At 45.4% G+C, this 26010-nt stretch overlaps 1 protein-coding gene across 1 annotated transcript in view; it reads left to right on the top strand.

Moving 5' to 3' along the window:
• Positions 1-26010, top strand: part of LOC138526850 (uncharacterized) — a 210510-nt gene that overhangs the window by 16581 nt on the left and 167919 nt on the right. Inside the window, exon 2 of the mRNA XM_069637594.1 lies at positions 16657-16685. The gene's annotated coding sequence lies outside the window, so the exon portion shown is untranslated. The remainder of the gene's footprint in view (positions 1-16656; positions 16686-26010) is intronic.

The following is a 26010-nucleotide window of genomic DNA, read 5'->3' on the forward strand; positions in this document are numbered from 1 at the left end:
ATGCCTGCTTTGTCGCCTCCGCACCATGGGCACAGTGACCTGGCATTTCTGTTGAATGCGGCTACCCTTTGCGTAGTCATTATAGGGTGTCCAGTCAACTGGTCGACGACAAACTGGTCGACTGCAATTTGGTCGACACCATTTGGTCGAATGCCAAATGGTCGAATTTTTTTTTTTTTATATATATATATAATATATATATATTATATATATATATGTGTTGTGGGTTTTCGTGTGGGGAAAAAAAATAAAGAAAAAAAGGGGGTTGGGGGGGGGACCCCCCAAAAAATGGGTAAGGTAAAAAAAAATTCGACCATTTGGCATTCAACCAAATGGTGTCGACCAAATTGTCTGTCGACCAAATGTTTTCGACCATTTGACTGGTAACCGTCATATAGGTGCGGTATAGGACGTTTAGTTGTATCTTTTTGAAGCAATGATTTCACGAAACTGCCTTGGGGTAACCCAGTGTCCTTTCCCATTCCTTTCCGTTAGTACCGTGCCAGTCTGCCTCCCACTGTTCTTTTAATGCTCTTGGGTTTGGATATGTCTATTAGCGTGCTGTACAGCCTTCAAACAGGATGCCAACCATAGCCCAGGTTGTACATTAGCGTGAGATTCAGCCTTCCATTTTGCCCTTTGCCACCTTATGGATTCGTTGGTACCAGAGGAACTGTCCACCCGAGATCCCTTCTCTCTCCTGCATTGAGCTAAATTCCCGGAAGGCCCCATACATCTCCCCATGTGTAAATCCACTTCCCTTCCCATTTCCTCATCACCGCCATATCCGCGCTGTCTCGACATATGTCCGCCGCCAATGGGACCTCCGGGGAGTAGGGTTGCGTTAGTTTTAATAGGACCTGCGTCCTTTTCCATATTTGCCTCCCCAACAATACAATCATTGTGGGGGTGTTCTGTGTCCCCGTATGTTACCCAGAGTCTGTCTTTCAGTCTGGTGGGAGCCACCAGGTGCTGTAGCAGGTCGATTTCAGAGGTGGACTTGTCCGCCAGCCATTTGGTCACGTGGCTAAATTGGACTGCTAAATCTCTCTAGGTTTGGTAGCTAATGCAAGTTTGTGGCATGCAGGGCCCCACAGGAACTCCCGAATTAGTGTTTCCAATGACCGGAAAAAGGATGCCTTGAGTAGTAGTGCACGTTGTTAAAGAAGTAAAGAAATCTTGGCAAGATGATCATTTTGGTGATGGCTACTCTGCCTAGTAGTGACAGTGGTAGCTTAGACCAAAACTTCATAGATTTCCCCAGGCCCTGGGCCACCTTTGCCGTGTTTTATTCATGCATCTGTTCTGGCGTGTGCGTTATGTTGACCCCCAGGTACTTGAACGAGTCCACCTCCCCTTTTGAGTCCCACTTTTGGAAGTGTGCTGATGTCCCTCCCCCTTAACCCCGCTATTGGGAATATGCACGATTTAGATCTGCTGAAGCAGATTCCTGACACCCTGGAGTAGTTGTCTAGTATGTCTAAAATGACTGGGACATTTAGGTGTGGGTTTCTTGCGTATAGAAGCGCGTCATCTGCGTAGAGTGACAATAAGTGTCCCATTCCCCTGACCCAGATGCCAGCATCCAGGTACAGTTTCCTGAGGTATACCGCTATCGGCTCAAGGCCCAAGATGTACAGCATTGGGGACAGCGGGCATCACTGCCTGGTCCCCCTTTCTATGTCCCAGAGTGTTGATACCCACCTCCCAGTTTTTACCCTGGCTTTGGGGTTCGTGTATAGGATGCGAACCCAGCGGATGAAGGCCTCCCCACACCCAAATTCCTTCAGTGCCGCCAGCAGCCATTCCCAATAGACTGAATCGAACGCTTTTACAGCGTCTAGGGAGAGTATAGCATATTCCCTCTGAGAACCTTTTGTCTGCGCCAAGATGTGTTGTATTCTGCGCAAGTTTAGTGCGGTTCTGTGCCCTGGTATGAAGCCGGTCTGATCACTATGTATTAGGCCTCCTATTATTCTATTCAAGCGTTTGGCCAGTATTGTGGTGAGGATTTATACGTCGTAATTCAACATCGCCAGTGGGCGATAAGAATCGCATTCTACTGTTGGTTTCCCAGGTTTGGGTATCGGGACAATTGGCGTCTCTCTCATGGACCCCGGCAGTTCCCCTTTGGTGAATGCTTCTCGGTATACCTCAAGCAGCACCGTTGTGACAGCTGCCGCATATGTTTTATAGAACTCCGGGGGGAGCCCATCGCTGCCGGGTTTCTTGCTAGAGGCGAGAGACTTTATTGCCTGCAACATCGTCCCGATTGAGTTCCTCATCTAGGGTCTCGCGCTGTGCCTGTTCAATTTTGGGGAGACCTATTTCCTCCAATGTGTCAGTATGTCAGCTTGCGCCAGTTGGGTGTTTGTGGCTATATAGGCGGGAGTGATGTATCCTTTATTTCCTTTTGTGTCAAGTGTACTGCGCCTGTTGCATCTTTAATTTCCGTGATCTGGTGTCTTGGGTGTTCCCTTCTGCACAGCCATGCTAGTAGCCTGCTCGGTCTGTCTCCCTCAGCATAGCGCCCTGGCAGTTTTTACTGTGTAATCAAACTTGGAGAGCCTCCCCCAGGCCTCCTGACAATAGCCTCTTAGCATGCGCCAGTTCCTTCTCCTCCTCCCGTGTCCCTTGTATGTTGGCCTCTTTGTGTCTTATATCATCCTCCTGTTTTTCAAGTTCAGCCTTTAGTGTTTTCCTGATTCCACCCTCTCCTGCAATGGCTTCGCTCCTCACCACCACCTTAAGTGCTTCCCAGACCGTGCCCCATCGCTCGACACTGCCCACATTCACCTCTATGTACTCTTCCAGCTTTTCCTGCAGCCCGTCGACGAAGGCCTGATCAGTCAGGGCATCCGCTGACATGCGCCATAGTGGTATGGGTGGCCTAGGACCCCTTATCTTCCACGTCGCCAGCAGTGGCGGGTGGTCCGATATCGACATGCCCAGGAATTGGGCCGAGTCTATTTGTGGCTGGCAAGACCTGGGCACTAAGAGGTAATCCATTCTGGTGTGCAGAGTATGTGGTGAGGAGAAGTCTGAGTATCCCCTTTCCGCCAGGTGGAGTTCGTGCCACACGTCTGCCAGGTCCAGGGCCTTGACTATCGCGTTCAGTGCCGCTGACGCCGCGTCATTTCTAGTTGCCCCGTAACTTTGACCGTCCCAGTGGTCCCTCACCTTACTCATGGTTTGCTTCGTCAAATGGGTCTCCTGAAGGAGTGCAATAGCCACCTTCTTCCTGTTAAGGAAGGATTTCACCCGGTTCCTGCGCATATATGTCCCCAGGCCCCAGACATTCATGTTAAGATTTTAATTTCGCCGGCCATTTCAGTGTGTGAGCCCCTGCCAATGCTGCATCACCCCTCCAGCCCCAGCGTTCTCTCCAACTACCCCAATGCATCTCGCGCCCCAGGCTACCCCCCTGCCCCCTTTCTGTCACATTCATCATCTCTCCCGCACTTCTCAATGCACACTTTGTCTTGTGTAGGAATTAAACCATTTATGACTCCAACAAGGGCTCAGTTGACAGCCCAATCACGTTATGGGAGGGTTACAAGGCGGTGCTCCAGGGGGGGAAGCTCTCTCTGGTGTCGGCCCACTGACTACATACCCGGGAAATAAAAGTGGCAGAGGAACTGGTGTCCAGGAAAGAAGAGTAATTAATTGAATTGGGGGTCCCGGGCCTCACAAAGAGGCCCTAGGCCCTGTGCAAGAGGTCCTAAGGAACGTGGCACTAGATAACGCGAGGACAGCCCTCTGGACAGTACATAGCCAAATACACGAAATGGGCGACAATGCTGGGACTACCTTAGTCTGCCTGGAAAAGCAAGACTGTAACAAGGGGTACGTATGGGTCATGCAGGAGATTGGGGAGGAGTTACTGACGCAGGACTCTGAGATCGCAGAGGCATTTGCATCCTTTTACGAGGATCTCTACTTCCCGTAAGAGAGAGCAGCGGGGGCTTGCACGAGAGGAGAGGAGAGGAGAGGAGAGGAGAGGCTACTCCAACTGGCAAAACCTTGGGACCCAACAGCTTTCCAGTGGAAACCTGGAAAAGATTGGGTGAACCAGTGACGGGCCACATACACACTGCATGTTCCTACAAAGCTGAAAGAAAGGGCAATTCCCTTTTGGACCTTAGGAAGGCATGTTTGGTGGTGAACCCCAAACTCTGGGAAACTACCAGAACTCTGTGCCTCCTATAGGCCAATATTGCTAATCAATGGGGAGACTAAGTCCCTGGCGTGGGTTCTAGCCAATGGATTACTAGGAGTATAGATTCCCTTGTGTACCATACCAATGTGGATTTATGCCATCCACATCCACTTGAATGAACTTGCGCAGGGTGCAACTTGCCATTGATCATGCCTCAGCGAGACCAGACCCACTAGTGCTCCTGGCCCTAGATTTTGAGTAGGCATTCGATGGGATGGGTGCCTTGTTGGACATAATGGAGCATATGGAATTTGGGCAGACTGATGTATGACTCTCTGGAGGCATTGGTATGGGTAAATGGGGTGTCCTCCAGGGCTTTCGCACTGGGGCTGGGTCAAGGCAGGGTTGCGGGGCCCCTCCCCCCTGCTTTTCACACTGGCCATAGAGCCGCCAGCAATCGGACTCAGGATAACCGATGAATGGACAGGTTTCACGTGGCTATTGGGAGGGGGGAGAGGACCAGGTCTCACGCTATGCAGACAATCTCCTTATCTACATGAGCAGCCCTGTGACGACCTGCCCGGTGGTGTCTTGCATCCTCAGAGCACCAGACGTTTGCTGGACTGAGGGTGAAAAGACAGAAAACTGTCCTCTTTTGAACAGAGGGGGGGTGGGCTGGGGTGGGCCGGGCGGGGGGTGTGTCTCGACAAGGCGATTCCTTGGCAATTTCAGACTGATCAGAGCAGTCCATGGTGGTAGATCTTTCTTCGGCTGGGGTCTCCTTCTGGAACAGCCTCCCTGCCTCTCTGAAACTATCTCCGGTTTCCGGAAGCACCTAAAGACCTTCCTCTCTGCTTTTACCTTCTCTCTTCCTCTCCCCTGCTGATTCCTGTCTGATACTGCACTGGTCACTTGGCTACCCTCTGATTTCGGGCCCAGGTCCCTGCTTGCCCAATTGCATTCCTGCAGTGCCTCCCAGCAACCCTTGCACTTATCAGTAACCCTACAGTCCCCCTACCTGCACTTTTGGACACCTGCTGTCTGCACTTACCCTTGCACCTGCCACCTGCTGGCCGCACTTCTTGTTATTTTGATCCCATGTACAGCACTGCCTCCTCCCCTTTCCCTTGGCACTTTCCCTCAGCACTTGTGCAATCTCAATGTTACTTGGCCTAGTAAGATCGTTACCCCCTTCCTTGCCTCGTCGCGCCTTGAAACACCTGTGTATAGGCACATTACAAATGCCATATCATATGCTCTCTTCTGTATGCCACCAATTTGACTTTGCTGCTTTTTCACTTTCTGGCGTGGTGCCCAATGTTCCTTTATTTAGAACTTGTTATATCAAGTGTCAGGCAATTGGTGTCACTTACCTTCTTGTCTTAATTTTCTGCAATGCCCCAGGATCGTGTCCCTGATAGCAGTCGCAATGTTGTGTCTGAAGTTATGGGCAGTTTCTTGAATTTGGTCAAAGGTGTCCCACTCCTTGCCTTTAATGTGTATTACTTAAAGCGTTGCTGTATTGTGTTTACCTTATCTGTTGAGTATTCTCACCACTTGCTTGAAAGCTTCATAAAACTTGTCTTGAATGATTGTACCATCTGGGTGTTTTCTCAGAAGGGAGGATGTTGAAGACTCGGCCACATATGCATGGGCTGTTTAAGGGCGTTGCCCCTCTACTAGTTGGTGCATTCTCCTGTCTCGATGCCTCCACATACAGGGTTCGAAATTGCTGGGAGCCATCTCCTAGTTCTACCTTAGTAGAGCCTGGTAAGCTTGAAACCAACATCTATTCACTCCGAGTGCCATACAAACGTACTTCTACATTCACTCTAGCAGTAAGGAAATGTGTAACTGAATTGGAACATGTCCGAAGACCTGTAAAGTAAAAAGGGTAATCTTATTGAAAAAAAATATGGTTTGAATCTCATGTAAAAGTTTACATGTGCAGCTTGCTATGAACTAGATCCCCGTTCAGATAGAATTGCTCCGGTTAGCTGGATAATGCCTGCTACCCAGGAGTTGCTTTAATCACCTGTCCATCTAATCTTTATGCCGATCCCTGGTGTGTACTTTGAAGTTCATGTTAACATGGATTGTGTGGTGTTTATGGTATTCCTATAATGGGGGGAAGAGTGATGGTGTTGCACCCTGCTCTTGAAGTCTGCTTGCTCTACCGCATCTGACTGCTACCTTTTTCTCTGATCCCTTGTTTGTCATCATAGTGGAAATTCTCCTCCACATTCATGGGGAATCGAGTATACAAAGACCAGGGGTAACAATTGCAAGTAGCAAGCTGCTAGCCAGCCATAAGGTCACTCGCTAGCTCAATTCGAAACCTACTGCCGCACCCCTACCAGTCGAAGTATCACTAGCCAATGGCTTGTGGTAAGTGCACATTTTGAGCCCTGTTAAGACAAGATGTTTCAATGATTTTTGTTTCCCTTAATTGCATTAGCTAGAAGTAATCGGGGATAGCCTCTCGCACTCGTCAGTGTTTTCCTCCCACTTTCCTGCCTATTGGCACCTCTCATATCTCAAGAAGAGCAGGCACCAAATAACTGTCTTCAAGTATCTATTTCTTTAATTTAAAATTTCAATCTGTTATATGATCGCTGTAACATATGAAGATCTTTGTAGTTAAAGTGCTGGATTACTGTTATGATGTGGGTGAAGGCGTTGAAATGATGAGTCGGGAGTCCAAGTTAGGTTAAGAGACTTTAGTGGGTTCGTAGTACAGGTTACAGGTAATAAGGTTACAGGTAGGACAAGTACATAAGGGAGGGAAGCATCCACCGGTCCCCCTCTGCTCAGATCCTTTTCTAACTGACAGGGAGAACCTTGGCACTCATACCGTCGCATTCCAAATGGAACACACCACACATTCCAAACTCATCCTCGCACATACATAGGGAATGGCCACAGACTCGGGATAGGTTAGAACATACACATCTCCCCCCCTCCCCTTTCATAACCACTCAATAAAAGAGAAGAGAAGAGCAGGGGAAGAAGTAAATGAACACATAAATCTCAAAAACTATTCTTCCAAAGTCCATCCTGCGAACCACAGAAAGCAAAATGCTATTCCCTACCAATACCATAAATTTAGCTAAGAATGGCTAATACACTACCTAAAACACTCCATAATGGCACCTATTCTGGAACTCGTCTACAAGGGACCGGCCCACAGTCATATGAATAATCCTGACCACCTGCATCACTTCATTAACCCTGTATCAACCTCCACCATCCTCAAAGTTTCTATGAGAAACCACAGGGTTAAACCCTCTATCTGCCTAAAGCAACACCTATTGAGACACAAAGAGCCTCAACGTAACGCATACTGCTGGGCACCAACAAAGTCGGTGACATAGATCACCAAAATTGATATCCTAACCAAAAGGTCAAAATTTACTTGCCAAAAAATTGACACAAACAATGTACCAACACAATACCAGGTCCGTGACCTAGCATAAACCTCAGACAACCAATGCTCACCACTGAGCATACTAACCATAAATCCACTGCAGGTTTACTATCTGAACACTTAAATGCACATAACATTGGCACCCTTGAGGTTAAATGCCTAACTCAATGATAGTTATTAATCAAATCATGCTCTCACAACCAGACGTCCACACAACCACAATCACACAGGTGGTTTCCATTTAATAACGCACACAGTTTCCCTTAAACTAATAAATGAACAAATTCAGCTTAGAATATAAAACGTTTTACATAACCTCACCATAGCTAGTCCCATAAATCATGCTTGCAGAGTTCATTTGTTTGAAATACCTGTGGGGAAAGTTTTGTTATACTTGTGTAAAACATGAGCATATTCAAGAAATGCAATGGGTCCCAAAATTCAAAGTACTTTCAATCTCGCACACATCATATCCACTGAAACACATCTAGGCGAATTCAGCAAAAATAACATCAAAGTCCCACAATATATCCTTGCCTGCAGAGTCTTTGTTGATGAGTCTGTGGATAAAAGATTGAGTTAGTGCACAACTTGTACTCGTAACTTGACATTTCTTTTTGGTTGCATACCAACTAGCCATGAGCCACAATGGCACAATAACCTTAGGTTCACTCAATTGCCATCCACATTGGCATAATAACCTTAAGTCCATTGTTAAGACGGATTTCTGAACTCTGTCCTGGCGGCGCAGAAGTTCAGAAGGCCAACCTAATTACTTGGAACAGGGTAACCTCTGGACAAGCCAGACCAATCAGGGTAGCTATCGTGGCGGTCAAGACTAGGTCTCAAGAGGGGTGAGGGTGACTGAAAGCCCGCAATGAGCACACAAAGCAAGGACACTTACAAACTACTCCCAACAGGTGTTATATTAAAAATATATACACATTTATTCCAAGGCCTTTAAAACAATGACCGTAGCGAGAAATCACAATCCAACTCTAGTAAACCAACACATACCATACCAATACAATATATATACAAATACAAACAAGTCTCAAGCGTTAGTTGCACGAAATGTGTAGTCCACTTAAAAGGGAAGGAAAACAGGCAGTGCGAAGTAATGCTTAGACCCAGTCCGCCTTCAGAGGCACCTAACTAAAAGGAAGTCCAAGCCCTACGACGAGTGGAGCCTTGTGCTCAAAAGTACCTGCACACGCTGGTGCCAACGGCAAAAAGGGGAGTCTCTTCGAGGGAATCAGGCAGTTCAGTTTGGTGCACAAATGAAGAAGAACAAAGTTCCGCGACTCAAGCGCAGCCTCCACTGTGGGCAGAAGCAGAGCGCGAGTACGGAAAGGCGTGCTGTTTTGACACAGCGGGGAAAAGCTATGGGCTCCTGCAGGAGGGCGACCAGTTCCTAGCTATGCTACTCACCGGTCCCCGATGCAAGCAGACCCAGGCTTCTCCGCGTCAGTTTCAGTGCTGGCAGGTTCAGGAGAGCAGGGGACGTAGATTCTGCAGCAGCAGAGTTGAGTTAAAGATGTCCCAAACGAAGTGAACCCGCACAGTTTGTTACCACAGCAGGGCAACGGAGCGGCCGTGTGTATCTCAGCCAAATGTACACTACTCACTTCATACCTGGGAACACCAAGTGTACGAATCGTGTGAGAGTGACAAGGACTAGAAATACAACACAACCTGGCGGCGGTTACAGAGCAAGACTCCTGTGTAGGCTGGTCAGTCTGCTGGATGGCCCAGAGACACTTCCGAAGGCTTACGTGCAGGAGATGGTGAAGATGCCGAGAATAGCTGTCCCCGCTATTCCAAGGGTCGAAGTACCAGTACAGGCCTTCTGGTTCGATCAGAGGTAAAAAGGGTTTCACAAGGCGACAGCAGTGCAGAGGAGCAGTCCTTCAGCGGGTCACCAGCGATTCCTCGGTTCAGCCTCGTGGTTGCAGGATACTTGGCTCCTGTATTCCTTCGTTCGTGAGAACTCAGGAGATCGACATGGTAGTGGCGTTTCAAGCCCCCTCTTATCCACGGTTCCCTTTGCGCCAAAACGGAGGGGACCCAATGGGAGATCCGCTCATCAACACTCACACCATAAGTGGACCTATCACGGACCACGGTGGTCCCAGGCATTCACACCACCCTAGACTTTCTGGCACCCAGGATGTGTATTGGGACCAGACATCCCAGCCCACATCCTGGAGGCACACACAAGGCCTGTAGAAGCCTGCGAAAGCATCTGTGTTTTGCGGGAAAGTACATGCCCAAATAAGGAAGGCCCCGGGTCGGCTCGACCTGGGGAAGGTGAAGGGAGCAAGACGGTCAGCGGACAGGACAAAGGAGCCTCGTGGTCTGGCCATTTCGGGAGTCAGGCCACCATTTTGGGCTAAGCGCGAGAAACGTGCTTAAACCGCCAAAAGGAGCTCAAAACACAAACGATTGCTGCCACCATTCCCGTCCGTGAATCACTTGCACTGATCAGTTACAATCCAAAAAGAGTGTCTAGGGCCTGTAGAAGGCTAGAGACCCAAGAGAGCAGTAACTTAGCTTACAGTGCCCTCTTGTGTCATGTTGCACGAAAGCCGCAACATGATAAAGAAACTACGGAAAACAGCGTTTCCCGGTACTGACTGTCTTAAGGGCATGTCCGTTTCCCCGTAAGAATGGAGCGAAAGCCCAGAGGAGTGCGGCAGAAGGCTGCACTTCTCTGGCAAAGTCTAGATCATGGTGAAAACAACAGCAAAAAGTTTAGGGGTTGCAACGTGGAAGGAAAATTACCCACAATTACGAAATCTTTCCTAACATCCATGCACTTTGCATACCAGACCAAAACTCGTAGCACTGTACCACCTAAACCATGGTTCAGATCCTTATTGGCACCCACCAAGAACTATTGGCACCAATCCTGAAACACCATACATATAACCGCCATAGAGCAACAAACGTGCCCACAACTTTGGCACAAACGAAAGGAAATACCTTCCCCACAACAATAAAGCTTGGGTGCCATACAAGAAACAATCGGAACACAACGCCTGCATATACGTGACCTATGTTTTAATACATCACATTGCTAAATTGATGTAATGTATTCATTGTCCACATACTTCCTTTAATATATATATATATATATATACTCTGCATCTTTCCCAAAAAAATGTAAGCATGTAATGGCCTTTGCATTTCTTATTAAAAAAAATGCACGAGTTAATGACATGTTGCTTTCAGGTAATTTAAACATCAGACCAAGCACAATATCGTTCTCAAGTGAAACTGGATGTAATACTGTCCCGCCGTATAAATCTTTCCATATCCTGTCAAAGAAAGCGTTAGCACAGTACCTCATGTTTCCGAAACGACAATGGCAGAATATGTACCAAGTACAAAAGAAACTAACTGGTCCGCTTTAACCGGCTCCGTGGGTCCAAATATTGCAGTTTCATTTTGGATTGACAAAATGAAACCAAAAAATAAAATCTGAAGTGTATTCTTTTATTCTTAGTCTTCACAGCAATCCAACTGTTATCATCTGAAGTTCAGGGCAAACTGCAGTAATCCTTTCTGCGGACTCCTCGTTCTTTGCCGTTACAAACTCCTTCAGACCCGGAAATGGGGCACGTAGCACACACGTTGAAAGGTCCTTTTTTTTCAACACTCTACTAGTTTGCTGAGACGTGGTGCCGTTTGTTGCCATCGGCTCCTGGAACTCCAGCACGAACCTTCCATGTCCAACAGCATCGCCGATACCTCCACCAAGACAGCAACGTCATCACTCGGATGAAGGGAATGGTCACGGACAGAGCTCTCCGGACCAACCGTCAGCTGTAACACGGTGGCAGGGATTTCTGCCAGATGCGATAGACGACTCTCTCTCTCTCCATACAAGACGTGGCACACATTTAAATGAGGCAACGTTGAAGGTACTAAAACGTCATCGCCAGTTGCGCAGTATGTGCCTTTCTCCTCCATTCAGTGTCGATCACCTTTTTGCAGCCGCTCTGGTATTTTGCTATACAAGAATGTCGGCCCGCATATAATACAGTGACTTCCCCGACCCCTACGCGCTATCATAGTTTACCAATTCAGTCCCATAGTCAATTTCATGCGAAATGACAGCTGTGCAGCCCTTGCAGGCACAGATAAGCCTGTCTCAATAAGACAGTCGAAGGGCGCGATTACTTTGGGGGCCGGGGGCAGGGGGCTGGTGGATGCTTCAAGGTCCCTGCTTCTTCGTGCTGGCCACTCAATGCCGCTGTTGTCATCTGTTGTCCTTTAGGTCCTGCGTGTCCTGTATGTTCCTTTTCTTCCTTTATTGATGCATTGTCCTTGGAAACAATAATCCTCGTTGCCAGTGTTATGATGTGGGTGAAGGCGTTGAACTGATGAGTCAGGAGTCCAAGTTAGGTTAAGAGACTTTAGTGGGTTCGTAGTACAGGTTACAGGTAGGACAAGTACATAAGGGAGGGAAGCATCCACCGGTCCCCCTCTGCCCAGATCATTTTCCAACTGACAGAGGGAGAACCTTGGCACTCATACCATCACATTCCAAATGGAATACACCACACTACACATTCCAAACTCAGCCTCTCACGTACATAGGGAATGGCCACAGACTCATGATAGGTTAGAACATAACAATTGCCCACATGCATATATGAACCGTACATCGTGAAGAAATCGTAATATTGTGGTACTGCAGAATGAGACCAGAGCCCAACTCCCGGTTTGCCACCTTTTCCCCCCAGGCTTCAGTCCCTCGTGGACTGAACTCTGCACACCCTAAGGTGGACTCTGTGCATGTTAACCTTGCTCTATGCGGTAAAACACCAATCGACTCACTTTGAGCCTTGCCATCCGAGCTTCTGGGAGCAGGAGTTTTGATAGGCCGGGATGGGGTATCGAGTGGATTCTAGCTGTGCCCCTTTTCGTGGGAGGAGTGGCAAAACACCCATGGGGCCAAACGGGAGTCCGCAGGGCAGTTCAAGGATCTTTTTATTTTTTATTTGTATGCTTTTGTCCAGTGTGTCTGGTCCGCTGGTGCACACATTTTGTTTGGCACAGATACACCCCACCCTACATAGAAATGAAAACCAGCATTGGTAATGCCAAAGGTTCTTGCTTTTGTGTAGGCATGGGAAAAGCATTTGCCAATCACTGATGTAATTGTATTAGCTTGCCATTAATGGCGGCAGCTGCAAAATGGTGAGTACAAGGGCATATAATGGCAGTACCTGGCAAATGCCTGTTTAATACCTATGCACAGTCTAAAACGGTTTGCCTTGCCAATGCTTGTTTTAACAGATTTTTTTTTTATTTTGATTTAATTGTAATACAATTTTTACAAAAATCCACTTGTCAAAGATCAAACTTCTCTTTCATTACTCCTAGTGTCCAAATTTTTTTTAGGGCTCAGCTGTGCTTAACGTCCGTGATTGTCCTCAAGTGCCTCTAGTGCCCATTTTATGCTCCTGTACAAGTCCAATTTGTTTGAAAAATAGAACCACAGCCACTGCCCATTCTGTTTTCGCCCCGCCCATCAATTGTGTCCACCATTCTTCCTCGACTGTGGTTGAGTTACCCAAGAATTTCATTAGATAGATTTCCCCTGCTGCTTGGGTACCCCTGCACACCAACAAGAGGTGTCTAATTGATTCCACCTGATAGGTATTACAGTATCGGCACTTGTCTGATGCAGAGACACCTTCTCAACTGACCTCATTTTTCTTCAAAAGATTTAGTCTGATGCTAAGGAAGGTGTGGCACAGACGTTTGTCAGGGAATTTCTTCAGATAATCTCTGACCTCGTTGATTTTTTTGGGGACACAAGGAAAGTTCTTGGTTGAACAGCTTCAGTGAAGGACATGCATACAGCTTTAATTCTAGTGGCTGTAGGCAGACCAGTTTGAGACATTTTTGTTAGACCAGTAGTGTGTTCCCACCTTCAATTAAGCCATTGACTGATTGCTTTGAAATAATACTGTCAGGCACTTGCAGTGCAAAGTTTGTTGATGGGGGTTTAAGTCTTGCTCAGAGATGCCACTAGGATGTGCTTTGAGCGGGGAAGGGGTATGACATGTGTTGGAATGGCCATAGGGATTTGCATAGCTATGTCAATCAGTGGATAAATAACCAAACGCAACCTGCAATCTTTGTATCCTTCCTCCATACACCATCTCCCCCTAGCTGTACTCCAATGCAATCTTTTCGGCTCATAGGTGGCACTTTAGCACCAGCTAAAAGCTAAAAATAATTAAGCACTGCCACTGCACGGAATGATGAGCAGTTGATGGCTTCAGTGGCTTTTACCCAAACGCAGAGTCTTTGACTCAGTTATGTCTTGGAAACTGTGATGAAATGACTGCAGTACAAGTACTGGCTAAACCGCTTACTCGACCCTTGCACTTCTACAAAACAGTGATCCCAATCATAAAGATGAGAACTGGCACGGTTTGAAGATATACCTCCTTCGCCTTTTGTGGAAACGTGGGCCGAGGAAAGGCTTTACACTCGAGGGGCTTGAATATGGTTCATAGTGACGCAAATAGCAAAGTATAACGGGTATAACAGTCCAAAATAAACGATTGTCAAATCAAGTTTCTTTGAAAACAAATATACTGTACATCCACCATATGCAAAAATATCTAAAAGGAATGCACTACAAAACCCCAACCCTGTGGAAAGAACACAGTATATGCAAAGATAAAAAGATGCAGCCTTCCACCCACATTTCATTACCCAATCAAAAGCCAGAGTGTTCTTAAAAAGGATATGTTCTTGTGCGAAAAAGGGATTAAAGGTGACCTAACCAATCTCTAGGGCCCATAAATGGAAATGGGGGGCCAGTTGGCAGTCAATAGTACCTTTCTGCTTCTCGATGTTTCAACAGCTCCGAACTTGGCTTCCTAGTGCTGTTCATGTGGTTCGATTCAGCCACGAAGGCGACGGTAATGTTGTTCCAAATGGGGAGCAGGTGTTGAGCCAGTGTCGAGCTGAATTTCGTTGTGGTTCGAAGTAACATTCGAAGAAGTTCAGATCATGAGGGCCACCAGAGATGGTTTGACGGCGAAGATGCTGGAGACTGGATGCGAAGATCAGCAACGAATATACAGATGGTCAGAAAGTGATTCGAATGGGGCAGGTGCAGCAGTGAGCTTTGTTTGTGCCGTGGCAGCCACGTGTTCAGCTTGTGCAGTGCAGCAGACTGGTCCGAGAGTGCAGTACAGGAGTTCGAAGATTGGTCAAGTGCCAGAGGCAGCTGCTGAGTCCCTCACTTTCTTCCCCCACCTAACTGTCTCGGTTTGTGTTGCTTGTTCGCATTCTGTCTCATTCGCTCACCCCTATTCTACTCGGCCCAGACCGGATATCGGTAGAATTTAGAACGTCTGGACCCCTGTGTTAACTATATGGTTTCCTTTCTGGAACTGAATTGACCCCCCTGAATCATGGCAGCTGTCCTATCACATTTTTATAAAGGGTCCTAGAGACACCGCCTGCTCATATAGACCAGTCTGTCGCATGGATTCCCAGTTTATTTGACAGGATATTGTAAGCTAGACTCCAGGTGTGAATGGAGAGTATGTATTTTATCTGATTTTACAGCTGTGATTCCGGAAGAAACTGGGGTGTAATGAAAAGGCCCAAGATTTCTAGCTCATTGCTGCCAACTCTATTTGGCTAAAAAAGGACATTTTATGGATGTTAAGACTAGAAAAAGTCAACAGATGGAAATTGCGGCAGTGCCTTTGGGAATATAGTTGTCCAGAAGATCTAATTCATCTGCTCATCCAGATGCATTCTAATACTAGGGCGTGCAGTCAGGCAAGGGGAAGGCATTGCTCTTCCTGGTCCCTGTTAGAATGGGGAGTTCGTCGGGGCTGTGAACTAGCCCAAACTCTGTTCCATAATAAAGTTATGGAAAAATTGAGAGAAAAAAGGCTAATGCAACACATTTAGGCCATTTTGCTATTCCAAATCTGGACTACAGTGATGCAGTGTAAATTGCGAGAACACTTTGCCCATTACAGATGCTGCTTGACACGTATACAATTTTGATCTGGAAATAACTGTCTCGAAGTTGGCAACTATGTCAGAACAATTATCGAGGTAGATGGTCCATTCCTTTTTGTTTTACTTAATGGAAACAAAATTGTAAATTAACCGAGTCCTATAATCTGGGTGTAACGTTTATGCCATCCCAGTCTGGCAAAAATCATTGCCTTTAATCTGCAACTTGACGCAGTCTATTGATATTTTTTGCTTTGCAACAGCTTTTAAATGCTATCCTTTGAAGATGCTGCTCACGGTATATTCATCTAAAGCCAAGTCAACCGCAAGATATAGTTTGGAGATCTGGGAGCACCTACTTTCATTTTATTTCAGGTTCAGGAGAAATACATTCATTAAACTCCTCTTGAATCTATCAATCTCGGCAGCTAATTCTGCTGCTCAAATTGAGCTAGGTTTGCCTTTCCTGGAAGATGAATTTACCCATGAGCCTATACTCTTCTGGCTTAGTCTGGGGCAACAAGTCCACTTTAAACCTTAAATTCAAATCATAGCTTAGCCTCTGGTCTCCATCCTTCTTGATAACTTTGCTTGGCCATGTTAAAATGTTGTCGTCCGAGATAAATGTGGGCAGTAATTTGCTGGCCTTGATACTAGTGGTGCCATAGTGTACATAAACCAGCTACTTAAGGTGATTGCTACTAAAATAATGGAAACTATGTATGCCACCCAATCGACTTCATAATAGCAAATCAATGTATTTTATCTTATTGGCAAATACTCGGCCCTTCCATGGTCTCTGCTCTCGTATCTGAAGACTGCCATGAATGTCAGAGATTATCTGTGCCCAATTTTGATCTGGTCTATTTTTTACATTATTTGAAATGGGACATGCACTTTTTAGTATTTGGAATTGCATGATCTGTGTTTTATTTAAGGAAGTTCATTACGAAAGAAAAGGTGTGCGTAGAGGGAGGAATGTACGCACTTGGGGGGGACTGGATGTTGTAAAGTTACTTAATATCGCCATTAATGTTTTTTCAAAATGTTTGTTTTTCAGGAAAGATGTCAGGGGCTGATGAATTTTCGGTAAGTCATGATGTAAAATGCACATTTTTGGCTACAAGTGTAAAGTTGTATGTTGTACATTGATGTCATAACTAAATGTACTTAATCTTGGAGTGAGTCGCTAACAAAGGATTACCTTGTGCAGGGTTACCTTTATTTTGACATGCACCTTTTAGGAATGTCACTGTTTTGCTGATACATTAAGGAAAACATCCCACTCCCCATCCCTCGCCTTTAAAGGTGGTTATTCACTTTTAACCATGTTAAAAAAGCATCACTCTTGAGAAAAGGGACTTTTACTCACTTTAGGAACATTAGATGGAAAGTTCCCACGGATATGTACCACAGATGAATGCATCTGTGTTTATGGAGAGTAGCATTCGGTGAAGTTATCGACGCCTAAATCTACCACTGTGAAGTGAGTGGCATTTGGTGAAATGCATGGTATCATTGCCGAATGTTGCACTGTGGGAAATGACGGGACGACCACTGTCTTGATTGCTGTCAAATCTTGAAAACGACAATAGGGTAGTCTTCCCAGTCTTCTTAACAGGCAGTATATGGGTGGTACAGGGGCTAGTAGTTGGGACGATTATACCCTGATTTAGAAGCTGTTAAATAACCTAACAAATTTTCTACAGGAGGTAGGTGCACCTGAGCGTACGCAGTAAATCTCTGCCTAAGGAATCAACCAGTGCTGAGAATCAAAGAAAAGTTCGCATTTCAGTGATGGTTCCAACAAATTGTTGAAAGGTTCTGTTACTGGTTGCATAACTGAGTTTTAGATAGGCTTACTGGTTTGAGCATCCCAGCTGATACTGGTAGATTCGGGAAATGGTTCATGTGCAGGGGAGACTAGCTCGCCCCTGTATCTACGGCAGGGCACAGATAGTCCTTGTACAGTGTACATATGGGCTGTCTTGGTCAATGGTGAGTAACATCCATTAGGATTTACCCATCCTAATGTAGTCCGAACAGATCCTGGTCATTCTCGGGAATGAGAGAGTGCACAGGGCAAATGCTGTTGCAGTCCTATTTGGAGAAAGAGTTGGGGCTTCCTAGTGGTATCGATGAAGGGGTTAGGTAGCAGGCACAATCGGAGCACTTTTTTTTGTTCCCATTTGCCCTGAAAGTATGGTCGCGGAAATGTCAGGGTCACGCATTCTTCCATTGCTCTAGCGGATTACAGTAATTGCATACCAGTGGATTGCTTTGGGCCCATACAGGCCCTAAGGTTATTCTTGCCCTGGTTTACACCATGGTCACTGTGAGCCCTGCTGACTCCGTTGTCCCTGATGCCCTGTGTAGCCCCAGGGCCCTACTTGTTCTTGGGGCCGACCTTTCACTGTCCAGTGCCCTCCCCCTTTGAATTGCATTCTGTTTGTTTCTGTGCGCCCAACCACTTAATTTCCTGCCATAATTTGTCAAAGCAGTTCTTGGAGAACCTGCACGTCTCTTCTATACACCGTGCCTCCCCTGTTTGCAAATGGAGGAGGTGCAACAAGGCCTTCCTTCACAAGTTGCCCAGTGCAAGTGCGGAGGGTCCAGCGGGCTGGAGCGGCATGGCCACAAGGGGCTGAGCCGCTGCTGCTTGCATACCCTGTCCTGTCAATCGCTGGCCCGCTCTGGTTGCAGCATGAAAATTACTGAAAGTCCATTACATCTTCAGCCGTCCACCCATCCTGTTCAGGTTCAGTCTTCAGCTATTTGGGGGCACAGGTGCGTGGGTTGCTCTTACATTCCCCTTACCCTGTGGTATTTTATCTATCCTCACAATTTGTTGTTAACCCTCCCTGGTTACCCTTACTTTACTGTCATTGTTTGGCTGTCACTTAGTCTTACCATGTCGCAAACTCCCCCCATAATTTTGTCAAAATGAAAAGTTCCATCTACAGGAAACGCAGTATAATTAAGTACCAAGAATCTAAGAAATCACAAGTCCTACTGTTGACGTTTGTTAGTATATAGTGTATGGGTAAGCACTGGGCTTCTGCCTGTTTAGATTGCCCTTTGTCCTTCGTTGCCCTTAGTTATCATGACAATGCATGTAGACTGTACTAGCAATGCTTCTTCAGGTGCGTCCCATGTTTGTTCAGTCAAAATAAAATTGCCATCCAGCTTGAAGGTAGAGTGCATTTCTCAAAGATTGATTAGATAAAGTTAGTCGGCCTACAGGTCTAGTGGGTTTAAGGGTTTCGAAGCGTAGGCATTATGAAGGAGGGATCTTATTAGCTAATCTCACTGTCAGAAACTTAGCCCGCTATTGCAATTATACAATGCCCAGATCAAACAGCTGTATATGGGGCTCAGCTCTGGAGCCGCTCAAATTGTAACAAGCTCAAGAAAGGGTGTTTTTTATTTTTTATTAAATAAAAACTTTAGAGTTGGCAGCAGCGATGCCAAAAGTGCTCATTAATGAGGAAACGGGATTACCAAATATTGAAGCTGTGGTAGAACTAATTCCAATTTTGTATTGGATGAGGACTTTGTGTAAAAAAGCGCTCTAAGTTTAGAGATGCATTGATTGAGCTCCTTAGTCAAAGTGGTAGTTCTTCCTTGAAGTGGGTCATGCATGTAAGAGCTTGGTTGCATGTACTACTTCATAATGATATATGGAATTCCCCCTTACATGATGGTTAAGGTGTCGTACTGGCAACGTGTTGGAGAAAATTGCAAAAAAAGTGCCTACTTATTGGGGAAAGTAAAGGATGTAGAAGTTAGTAAAACGTATTTGGATAGTGTATAACCAAGACTTTTGCGTTCACTGAATGTTCAAGTTCAGATTTGGTATTTTACCAGTGGCCGCATTAAGCAATGTCTGGTATCCCAATGAATCAAATGTCTATTGCACAGCCACAGCTAAAACGGTTGAGTACTTTGCTTCTTGCATGCCCTCTATATATTTCAAATAGAAGGGCTAACTTAAAAAATATTTTCAGAACCTTCAAGATCATTCAGAAGAGCAGAAAATGGTGTAAATGTTTTAGTGTGGCTGAAGAGATCTATTTATCTAACAGCCTGTTCATGTTAAAGGTATTTGTATCGCGCACCTTCGCCACCAGAGTGGTCCCCAGGCGCTCTGGGCGATCTGAAAAGGAGGGTGTGGGAAAAAAAAGGGGGAATGGGAGGTTAATGGGGGTGTAGTGGGAATAGGAACGTGAGAGTTGTGATTTCCTGTTGGCAGCTTCATTTCGGTTTGCACCGTTCGCTGAGCTTAAGTGCGGTTTCAGGTCGGTGCGACTTCCCATGTGCTGTTGTGGGGGGGATGTGTTTGTTGCAGTGTGGTATGTGTAGATTGCTGTGCAGAGATGTAGTTGTGCGTTTCTGTGTAGGAAGTGGATGCAGAAAGTTGAGATTTTAGAGTTCGGTTAGCGTGTTTTTCTTACTACTTTGCATTTCTGTGCTCATCTATGATTATCCTGTGTGTTTGGTATTGTAGTTTGTCTGCCTGTTTGGCGGGCATGTTGAGTGGCAGATTTTCTTGTTACTTTAGTTGGATGTCTACCTGGCTGATGCAGGTGTGTTCCTCGTCTTGGGTTGGCAATGTTTGGGATAGAGGTTCTGGTCGCTCCCTGCCTGTCCCTTGGGGAGGGGGAGGGGCTGTGGTCCTTGCCTAGGTTTCCTCTGCAGACTAGCTGGATCTGGACATGGATTGTTGGGGTGTCCTCCCCCCCCCCCCCCTCCTCGTTAGAGTCATGGGTTACTCCTTAGGGTTCTTGTTTCCCGTTGGGTGCACCTCCTAGTTTCCTTCTGGTTCTGGACCAAAGAGCCAAGCTTTTAGTAGTTTTCTGAATTCCAAATGATCCATTGTGTTGCATGTTTTTTGGTAGGTTGTTCCAGGTTATTGCTGCCAGGTGAGAGAAAGATGATCCTCTGAATGTTCTTTTATTGTATGGTTGTGGTTCTAAGTGAATGTCGTTGGCTTGTGGTCCTGTCAGATGGTAGACAGTTATTTTCTCATTTAGGAATTGTGCTCCATGGCCGTGGATTGTACTGTACGTTACGCACATTGTTTTGAACTTTATTCGTTGTGTTGTTGGTAGCCAGTGTAGCATTTTCAGCGCTGGGGTAGTGTGTTCTTTGTGGTAGTTTGTGCAGGAGTCTTCCCGCAGCATTTTGGATGCGCTGTAGTTTCTTTAATATTTCTGGCTTTCCTAGGTATAGGCTGTTAGTCTACTCTTGACATGAGTGCGATGATGGTGAGTGTTTTGTAGGTGAAAGGAATGGTAGGATACTTATATTGCGTGTAGGAGGAAGACACATTTTTTTTATTATGGCATTTACTTGTGGCTCCAGTGTTCGTTGTCCATCAAGACTCCCAGGTTTTTTACTATTGTTAGTTCCATTGGCCATGGGATGTAGTGATTGTTTTCCCTGCTTTTGGATAGGATTATTTCTGTTTTGCTCGGGTTGAGTGTGAGGCTTAGTATTCATTCAGCCGTAGAGTTCTTTTAGGCAGTCTTCCAACGTTGTTTCCTTCCTGCGTATTTTGTAGACTGTCATCAGCGTAGTTGTAGCATGCGAGGCTATGTTTTTTTAATGAGCTTGATTAGTGGCTCCAGGTATATGTTGAAAAGCAATGGGCATAAGGAGGATTCTTGTGGAACTCCACGGGTGGATTCTCTTGGGGTTGATTTGAAAGATTTGATCCATACAGTTTCTTTTCTGTTTGTTAGGAAGGATTGTATTCATAGTAGGGCTGGCTCAGTGAGTTTTTTTTTTCCTCCAAGAAGGATGTCATGGTTGACTGTCAAATGCTGCAGAGAGATCCAGAAGTATTAGAACTGTGCTTTTGTCAGAGTCCGCATTAGCCTTTAGATCGTCCCAGATTGAGAGCAGTGCCGTTCTGTTCTCTCATTGGTCTGAAGCCTACTTGTGCTTGATCCAGCAGTAGATGTTCTTCTATGAATTCTTATGTTTTGAGTAGTTCCGCTGGGTACGGGATGTTTGAGATGGGTCTGTAGTTAGAGGGCCTCCACGTTTCCTGCTGTGTCCTTGAGCAGCATCTTGATGTATGCTGATTTGAACAGTCTTGGTACTTTTTTTATTGTTGAAAGGGATTGGTTAAACGGTTCCTGTATTACAATGGTGTTTCTTGTGTGGGGATCGATTTGTGTATATCTGGGGAGCAGGGATCCATGGAGGAGCCGGTTTTGTTGCTATTGCTTACCAGCTTGACAAATGTCTGCTGATATTTGCGGGTAGCTTCGGAATTTGGCTGGGTATGTTGCATGTTGTAGTTGCTTGGTCTGCTTTGTGATGTGTTGGATGGTGCTGATTTTGTTTTTGAAGTGGTCTGTGAGGTAGTTGCATTCCAGTGAAGCTATTGGTGTGTTGCTGCAGCCTGTTAAAGACTCCAATCAAGCAGTCCACGAAGTCAGTGCCTTGTCTGGGATTGCTCAAGGGAATCCCTTATTTATATATTTTTATGTCCAGTTCGTGTACTCTGGATGACCACCCTTATATAACACCCCTCTCTTAGAATCCCCCTGACCCCACTGAGCCAAGAAGTAAGTTTGTTTTGTAAATTTAAAAGGTTTATTTGAGAATTAAACAATATATATGGCACTTTTATAATAAATTAATAATTGATATCACACTTGTGAATATGAGCAGTAATCAGCAATAGGTAATCCTACAATAGCACAGTTCTGGTGACTTAATACTAGGAACAGAGGACTAAGGTAGCAGAGAATGCTTTATATGGTTCAAGGAAATGCAAGGTGGGACAGAATGCAACACAGAAATAATTTGATATGACTTCAGCAAAAGATAATATTACTTTTTCTTTGACAATTCACTCCCCCCCCCCCCCCCATGCAATGTAAGGAGATGGAGGTAACGCACACAGTCTTCAGGAATACAATCACAGTACAATCCCAATTCAGTTCCCCCCCCTAGCAAGCTTAGATCAACAGGGGTGATTTTAAACACAGGCAAAATCCTTTTAAAGGTGGTGGCAATGAAGTGAAAATATACTCAAATTGCTTTTAATTCCCTATAGGAGGTTCAGGGCGAGTGATAGCTTCTTTAAATTAGTTCAGGATCACTTTAGCAATGCTCTATGAATGATTGTCAGGTTGCAAACGAATTTCAGCACAGGAAAGCAAGGAGCTTCTATTTTGACAAGTGAAGAAATTTAGCCAAATCGCGGCAATTTTTCCGAGTGCGTCGAGCGCGATTACGTTCCTAGGACAAACGGTTCCCGAGATACGGCCGATTTTGTAAAGCTAGATTCTGAAAATAAAAGTAAAGCTCAGAATGACAATTTTCCAGCTTTGAAAGGGACACGATTTCTATGATGCAGTTCTCAATAGGTTAAAATCGTTTGAATTAGATTATTTTAAACTAAGAGATTAGTTTTGCACAGTCCTGGCTGAGTACTCACTATATGTTGGACAGGAAGACTTCGTCACAGATCGGGTCAGGATTGGCTGCGGTTCTCTGGTACTGGTTCCGCGCACAGCGATCCGAGTCAGCTCTCGGCACTGCACAGCGATCTGGTCTGGGTCTGGTCTCTCTGGATAATTCTGCCTTCTGGGTCTCTGAATTTTTGCCAAGAACTTTTGCCAGAACCAAACAGCTCACCCGGCTGTTGAATAGTTTGCAAATGATTTGGAGGCCTGCTGAAAAAGGATTCGGCTTGTGGATTCAGGCCTCTCTGCTACAAGTTCTGGAGTTAATTTCTGGCCTCTGGAGATTGATGGATTTGAAGTCTGGATCTCTGGATGTGAAGTTGTCTGTCAAAATGCTCCGCAGAAAGTGAAAAAGAAAGTCTCTATCTGGCTTCCAGTGGCTCTTTTTATGTGTTTAGAAAGTGGGTGGGTCAGCTGATTCTGAATGCCCAACCCTCTCAAGATTTGATAGGCCAAAGGATTCTTTGGTCCCTGATTTGAGAAAGGATAGTGTGTCAGAGTGATGTCGGCCATTTACGATCTATTGAAGAAACGCCCCTTTGCTTTTACCTTAGAAATCATTTTTCATCACTACACATTTTCCAGATACACAGCTGTTTGACATTACATGTACATATTACAGATTACTTATGGTCCATGCTTGTTCAACTCTGATCTTCCTAAGAGCTTGCATTAAAAAATGACAACTTCTTTTCATTTTTAGTTGATTTACCAATATCGGACGTTTACCAAAAATGGCACACATGTACACCGCCTTTCTACCCATATTACAGTAATTTACTAGGTCTCTAGCATAAACACAGTGTCTGTAGTATTAATAATTAGCGGGGGTTTGGCTCAGAACATCACAGAGCGACAAGCCTAGTTTTGAACTGGGAGTGAATGTGTCAGTTTAAAGATCCCAAAGTTGTACATTTCTGTCATCTGGTTACAATTAGTTATCAGTGTTTTATAAAAACATATATTTGCCTTCAATTCACTTCAGTGTTTGGGTCCGCCCCCAGAAACTTGGGAGTCAGGGACCACATGTCTCTTCTGCCAGGCAGAGCTCTGTTTACCGTCCACACCCAAATTAACATACCCCATTCAATTGCAAGAGTCTATTGAGTCGGCTGAGGTCAGGGGGCCACTCTGCATTTGGTTAGCATGTCCATGTGACCTCCTGGCTTCTTGTGTGTAGTTCTGAGGTGAGAAGGTTTCCCAGCCTCTTGCAATGTTAATTGAATCAGCCTGTCTTCAGGGAACAGCAGGTGTTTAAATTCTTAATTAACCAAAAAGGCTTTGAAGTTTCCAGCTGTCTCAGGAGGCTGGCCACTCCTGAAGTAAAGTTCTACTGTCAGAGTTTAGACCGCTAGCGCCGGCTTGTGTCCAAAGCTGGTACTGCAAGCTATTTTTTTAGGAGTTGAATTTGACAGGAGGATTTTGCTTGACAGCTCTAATCCTTGCTGCCATTGTTTTGATGGGCATCCTTACAGTAGAGTGGTGATGTGGAACCCCCCCTCAAGAAGGTTGAATCTTTAGAGTGGTCTTGTGCCCATGATTTTAGCAACTTGTTGACATCAATAAAAACGGATTTTGAACAAATTGAAATGGACATTTTGAGCTTGCACTTCCGAGAAACAGCAGTGATTTCAAGGCGCTTTTGATCTAACAGGCACTGCTATTTTTCCTTTGGCACCACCTTTCACCCCTAGCGCTTCCGGTCCATCACGCTTGCACTGGTGGGTGGCAGGTTAGGCGACCATTTTGGTGTGCGCAAAACTGCGCGGTTCTCCTGGTTCTGGGATAGAATGATGGGCGGCGACAGCTCATCCCCCACATCTACCCGGTCTATTGATTTAGTTTTGTTCTGGCCTAATAATTCAACATGGGTCAAAACCCTTGACAAGCGGGGGGGGTGGGGGAGGGGAGGTTCTCATTTTGTTTGATTTTGAACGGTTCTTTTTGGGTGTTGGCGGCTTTGGTGATTCTGTTGTCGTAGTATTTCTTATTGGCCTTATGGTAGCATAGTAAAGGCATGGGCACTGACACATAAGGTGAGCTCCTAAGCAAAGGCGGTAACGATACATAAAGACGTCCGGAGCACGTTAGTGTGGCACGGGGGTATATATCCCTCACTACTGTGGGTGTGAATGGAAGTCAGCTAGTCAGATTAGGCTCTAGGGGAGACCCGAGGCTTGCCGAGATCCTTACAGGCTATGGAATTGCATAGCCTCAGTTGTTGAGACATAGCATGAACAATAGACCAAGGACATTTACAATGTTTAAATATGAGCACAGCAGTTGTTGATACTTGAAAGTATGCTTTTATGTTGCTTAGACTTAAAATGCATGTAGGGTCTTAACGAAAGTTAGGATTTGCGCAAAATAATACATAGCTATCGGATAACTACAAATAAACATGTTTTGATTTAATCTTTGTGCTGTATGGTTGTTTTGACCTAGATTGTTCTTTGCATAAAATAAACCATCTTATTTTCAATGTAATCGTACCAGTACTAATTTGCTTCGCCTGAACATTTGAAATAATGTGATTTATTGACATTTCTGCATGACCACGATGCCTAAATGCTGGTGGTGTATTCAGTTGAAATGGGTCTGTATGGGAACAAACCCTCTGTTTATACAAACTGTCCAGTGCCGAGTTCAGTCGGGCCTCTTCCCTCCAGTGCCACAAAGGAAAGGCATAGCCTGAGATGAAGTACGGAATATGGTGTAGTGGCAGGCAGGGTAAATATTGACTTTAGTTGGACAAGATGACCCTTGCCTGTCATTGATATTAACTGTTTTCAATATAGCCATACTTTTTATTTTTTAATGGTGATAGTTTATTGATCAAACCTTACACATTCATTGAGTAAGGATACATCAACAGATAAATATTACAATTGGCATTAAATTCCACTTTTGGGGAGGGCAGGACTGCTAAC

This window comes from Ambystoma mexicanum, chromosome 14 (assembly GCF_040938575.1).
Source record: "Ambystoma mexicanum isolate Mex_15411 chromosome 14, UKY_AmexF1_1, whole genome shotgun sequence".
In the NCBI taxonomy this organism is placed as follows: Eukaryota; Metazoa; Chordata; class Amphibia; order Caudata; family Ambystomatidae; genus Ambystoma; species Ambystoma mexicanum.